The sequence below is a fragment of the Pavona decussata genome, unplaced genomic scaffold (assembly GCF_977016875.1).
Source record: "Pavona decussata unplaced genomic scaffold, jaPavDecu1.1 SCAFFOLD_8, whole genome shotgun sequence".
In the NCBI taxonomy this organism is placed as follows: domain Eukaryota; kingdom Metazoa; phylum Cnidaria; class Anthozoa; order Scleractinia; family Agariciidae; genus Pavona; species Pavona decussata.
This window is the reverse complement of record NW_028145431.1, coordinates 60,274-66,375: the sequence shown is the minus strand read 5'-3', so window position 1 is coordinate 66,375 and position 6,102 is coordinate 60,274.

The following is a 6,102-nucleotide window of genomic DNA, read 5'->3' as shown; positions in this document are numbered from 1 at the left end:
CGCAGTGTTTGGCAATCTAATGACGGCAATGGCTACGTGGTTTTACCTTTCTATTCAAACCCGTTTTGAGGAGCGAGCCTTAGTATTTAATCAGACTTGTAGGAAACACGTCTCTTGTTAAATGGACATTCGACAACTTCCAAATGATATCTCAGGTGGCCAAGTGTTTAAACTTTCAAATTTTCTGTAGATGTATTTGTGCTCATCCTTTGTTCTACTGCCTTCTTTTGATTTTGTTTGGGACTGGTTCAAACGTCCTGCTATTGCGTACGAGTCAACATCATTTGGCAGTGTTTGACCATCCAGTCGATTGGGTAACCATTTAGCTTGTTCATGCTTGGTTTTGTTGGTTCACGTTTGGCTTTTTTTTCCAAGTATTGATGCCGCCTGTTTGCTAACTAGATAGCGATTCAAGAATGAATGGTAGACTGTTAATCGAATTTGCGAAAGTGGGCATTTCATTCTGAAAACAAAGGGGGTTAATCTCTTTCAATTATAAAAAAGCCATTTAAGATTTTAACTTAAATTCATAGCTAAAGGGAAGATTCAAATGCTATTTTTAAGTATGTGCTTAATCGAGCCCACCCGTTTCGATTGAATCACACTACAAAATTAATGTTAATGTTAAGCTTGCTTTTCTGTCTAATTTTCCGCAGAATTTAAATTGAGTGATTGAATGATTAATAGATTGGTTGGTTCTTTGGTCGTTTAATTTATTGATCGATCAAAAAAAAAAATCAAACAGTTGAATATTAGTATTCTCCCTTTTAGAAACGCTGACTTTTATTTGGTAAAATTTAACCCCTCTTTTCCTCCGTGGATAATTTTTTTTTTCTTTCCTTTAGGAAAGATCAATTCTTGGAGGAATAAAAGAAAAAAAAAATAAAAGAAAAATACAAAACTATGAAAGAACGAAGGGAAAATAATAATAAAAAAAAAATCCAAGAAACCAGTTCATACAGTTGCAGTTTTTTTGTCGAGCTATAGAATTTAAAAAAAGAACAGACACACATGCGTACAATCAATATTAAAATGGGGTTCCCAACGAGAATGAGGGAGGCAGTGTGACTTAAAATCCCGGTGTTCTGGAATCAAGTCCCGCTTTGACTGTTTGCAGGAGTTGTTTCTAGGAAGCTCCGATCTCAACTTCCCGGTTGTACTTGTAAAAAGCCAGCTGGTATGTTTTCTGTCAGTTGGATTTATTAACCGTGGTATGCTCAATTTAAATTATTTCTTTGAGAAGTAATAATTGCGATTATTATTATCATCATTAATATTATGATAACTTCTCTGCTCTCTTTGTTAACGACCACTATAATTTGTTGCGTATTTGATTCAGCTAGCACTGTGCTTTCTGTTTATGTTTTTGAGTCGTAAAATTCAGTAGCTAGCAGATAGTGTTAGAGGACGGAATCCTATTCCTAGTGTTGCAGGTGTCATTTTACTAAGGTCTGTGCAATAAATGCCCGGTTGCCAGTGGAAAAGAAAAACTATTATTTTACGTCGCCTCGTGTAAATTCGAATAAGAACATATTTTGCCGAAACTGGGGAGTTCCTGACTAACCGGCGTGTTAATGACACTATACTACAATAAAGATATGACTTAAAGTAATGACAGTGCCTCAGCTCATAACTGACTGACTGTAAGCAGCAATGGCGCTACATATCTTGACTTACTAGCGAAATAATTACTGTATGGAAAACGAGAAGATGAAAGTTTATTAGCGGCAAGTGTTTCATATCGGATATAAAGCTTAATGGCATCTAATTCCAATTGACCAAAGGCCCCGATCTGGGAACTGGAGAAACCTACAATTCGAGTATAGAAGGGTTGGGAAAAATTCACATTTATGATGTTTCCATACGCACGCAACAGAAACGAATTACGCGCAAACGGTAAGTGTCCGTTGCCCGATCCCCACCCCCTTTACATGGATTGTTTTCGGGACAGGGGTGGGGTTAGTAAGATAGGAGTTAAACGGAGAGCATGACTTCATTGGTCAGACACACTAACTTACAGTTAATAGGAGCAATTTGTAACATTTGTCCCAACATCTGTTGTCCTTGACTGTAGGTCAGCAGCGCGACAGGCGGCCCAGACGTGAAAGCTCTGCCTTTTGTATCGGTTTGACTCGAGAGAACAAAAAGAAAGACAAGAGTGAAGTTGAATGTTCAACTGCTTTACGGTGCCGGAACGATTGTGTAAGGAGAACGGTGAACCTGGCGGGAAAAAGTTGAACTTTGAAATAACCAAGCTTGGCACGCACTGGGCAAAAAGGCGAAGAAGAATCCAGTGGAATAACGACGAGTCTATGGACGATGACGAGCGCGCCCGATTAAGACCTGGGTCGAGGACACCATTCACGACGAGAAAATCAAATGTTTAAGAAAGCTTCCGAAGTGGAAGCTCTGAAGGTTGTTGACCGCAAGGCTTCATTTAAAGAAATACGAGTGTTGAGTCAACAATTCGCCGGATGCCTCTGAAAAAAAAGATGATTGAACTGACGACCAGCAAGCGGAAAAGTAAATCAGCACAACAATTTGTGAATATTCACGATCAATTATTTGGTCCAGCCACTGAAAAGGTTAAATTAATGCTGTCGTATTTGTGGCAGTTTATACTAAGTGGCAGAGGATTTTATTTTTCGACATTTATGTCAGCGCAAAGCTGAGGGCACATTGAGTTGCATTCGCCTTGCTGATCGTTGGGTGCAAATTAGTTTATTTTTTTTTTTCAACTGTTATGTTAGCACTGAGAGTGCATTCTGTTGGACTTGTAGTGCTGTTCCCGATGGGCAGTTCACACTTTTCAGCTGTTGTGATAGAGGCGAGGGCCAATGAACTGCACTTGTAGTATGTCGCAGATGGGCGGACGTTCTGTTTTGAGTATAATTTATGAATTCAAGCTAGGGATGATTGGACTCCTCGCGTATGTTTGAGATTGATTTTACATATATATGAATAGCCGATGGACTTATTATATTTTTGTCTGCATAGGTATTTTTTATTTTTATTATTATTTTATTTTTCATTTGGTTATTGTTTCACTTTTTTCCGCAAGTTTTGCTTCAGTCTCCTGTTTGGGGATCAAAATCTGCGGCGCCACTGAAACCCGTTGTCATATGAACTGTTTGCCCAGCTGAGATCTTAGGGAACCGTGTCCTTCCCGGAAGGTTGCCGGACTGCCATGCTCCTTGCCTGCTAAAGTCACCCATTTACTCTTTGTATATGGCATTTACTGGATAAGAAGAGAATATTCGCAGTTGCTATCTATGGCTCATGTTGCCCTCAAATGGACTCAAAGCTTTGTGCCCTTAGATAATAACCCATTAGATGCTGGACTTTGCACGAATTTAGTTGAAGCCAAGATACGTTCAAGACTTGAACCGATCACAAAAGAGGAACAGCTTTCGATAGAATTAGTATTAACTAATGCACTTAAAACAACACAATGCACATAAAAGTGTATAGCTACTAAGTACGCCCACGAGACTGCCACTCTCAAAGACTTAACATTCGTCACGATGTGAGTTCTATCTTTTGCAGTTCTCTTCCGCTCGAAAGAGCTTCTCAACATCCAAAACTGTTATGTTACAACTTTTCCCGATTATGTTACCACTGGACTTTCTGAGTAGGAACTATGTATATAGAGAGTGTTAAAGTAAATTTTTTGATAAAGTCATCTATGCAGTGCATGTAAAGTCTGGCGGGGCTACGTCTATTGCAACCAAATTTAAAAAGTTGTCCGTCCAGAGAACGGTTACTGAAGCCTAACTTGTACGTTAAAGAGCAGCTTCACGACTGAAAGGCTCAAGGTAGCCTTTAGCACTAGACTCCAGATTTGGCGTTTTAGATTTAAATTTTCATTTTTCATTAAAGTTTTTGTATTTGTGTAACTGATAGTTTGGAATAAACTTTTGTTTTTTTTTTTTTCAAATAAGCTACCTTACTTTTATTAGCTGTAGCTGTCTTTCTGCATGCTTCCGTCTGTTTCTCTCTTGTCCCGTCCGAATTAGAAAGAATAATAAACCATTTTCACTGTCATTACAACCACTCACTGCCTTTGACGAATTAAGATATGGGAGGCAAGATTTTCCCCTCGACCTCTGCTCTTATACAATAGAAAATGATGCATGAATCCCCCGTATAACCCCAATAAACAGCTAAAGTCCCTCAAAACATCTTTAGAAAATGTACGTACTTTCTCCAAAACTCAGAAAACCCTGTTCCTCTGAACTTGCCTAAAATGTAAAGTAAAAGGGAAAAGAATAAAGGAAAAATCTGCCTTAATAATAACTGACATCGCTGAGGGGATACCAAGTCCGCCGAATGAAGAGGTCCGGCCCAACCAGCGGGTTTCATTTAGGTAACTTTGCAAAGGAGGCCCTTGATTAATAGACGTTTGACCGCAGAAGGAATCCAAGGTTGATGCCTGAGAAGAAAAAAAAAAACAAAAAAAAGAAAAAGAAACGGGTTGTAAACGGCAACGCGGCGTGGAAGAGGGTAAACCCCACTAGCCTGGCCGGACCAGGAACCCTTCCTAAGACAGGTTATAGGGATTGGTTAAAATTTCCCTTCTGGTCACGACAGGCAGCAGTCCTGAGGAAGAAAAGGTCCCTATGGAAGGGGGGACAAAGAAAACTGAATAAAGAAAATAACACGACAGTGAAATTCGCAGTCTCCAAATTAATAATGTAACAGAAATTAACAGCCTTGGACTTGATCATCATTTTAACTGAAATTGCAAGCAACGGATGGACCCTGAGGCAAAAAATTACTAGATCTTGTGAAGTGGCCTTGTCTCTCGCAAGTAAAACATACTGGGGCGGTTTTCGTAAAAATGGAAACGAAAGAATTCTGTTCTCTGTTGGAAGAAATAAAGGCATTGCGCGCATCAGAGGTATCCATTTTTTTTTTAGGTCGACACAAGACCAAACTCTTTTCTCAGGTCGAACACGCGACGACAAATGAATAAACACAATAAGGAAAACGAGGAAAAACCAAACTACGATATAAAGTAACGAAATCCTATTTATTTTAGCGACGCGAAATAAAAAAATAACCTAGTAAATGGACGAAAGGAAAAAACAGGAAGCCCGAGCAACTATACGAACGGAAGGGCGGAGATCAAAAGGTATGTGTAGCGAACTAAACAAAACATGTTGAAAGATAGGAAAAAAGCGATATTAAAGCAAAAAAGGCGACGAAAGCTAAATAAAAGCAAACCAAACCCAGGAACGAACACGTAAAAAGCAAAACAATAAAACATAGAAATAAATAATTACATCAAGGATAAACAAGAAAATTAGCGAAAGGAAAACTGGAAGCCCGAGCAACTATACGAACGGAAGGGCGAAGATAACGCCGAATAGCGAAATAAACAAACCACAAGCAAAGATAGGAAAACAACGATATAAAAGCAAAAACTAAGGTGAAGAAAGCTAAAGAAAAGGAAACGAAACCCAGCAGCTGGGGCTGCTGCGACGCCCGCTGCCGGTTTAAGCCACTGTTCCATTAGCGCTTGGGGTCTTTGCTCTTGTGCTTCGTTAAATATGCTGCAAAATCGTAGCCACCAGAGCCTCGGTGTAGGGGTTTAGATGAACGGTCCTGAAGAAAACTATAAAACTGGACATAAGTGTGAAGCTGCTTCGGCGACGCGAGACTAAAAGAGCAATTAAAAAACATTCTGATATCCAAGAACGGCGTGACTTGGCGAGAAGGAACAGTTTAAATAGGTAGATGAAGTCCCAGACACGGAGATACGGTTGGCATTGACTTTAAAACACCAAGGCGTTACATATTTTTCATTCGGACGAACTTGGTGAGGGACAATGAGAATATCAGAGAGGCTGGGAGGCAGTGTGATCGAGTGGTTAGGGCGCTGGACTTGAAATTCGGAGGTCTCGGATTCAAGTCCCGATCTGACCGCTCGGCTAGCTGGAGTTGTTTCTTGGTCGCCGCGATTTCAACTCCTAGGGCACGCTTGTAAATAGCCAGCTGGTCTGCCTCCTGCCAGTTGGGATTTTTAACCATGTTCTTTTCAATTTAAATTATTTCTTTGTGAAGTTTAATGTTCGGCCCCACTAGCACTTGTGCTATAAA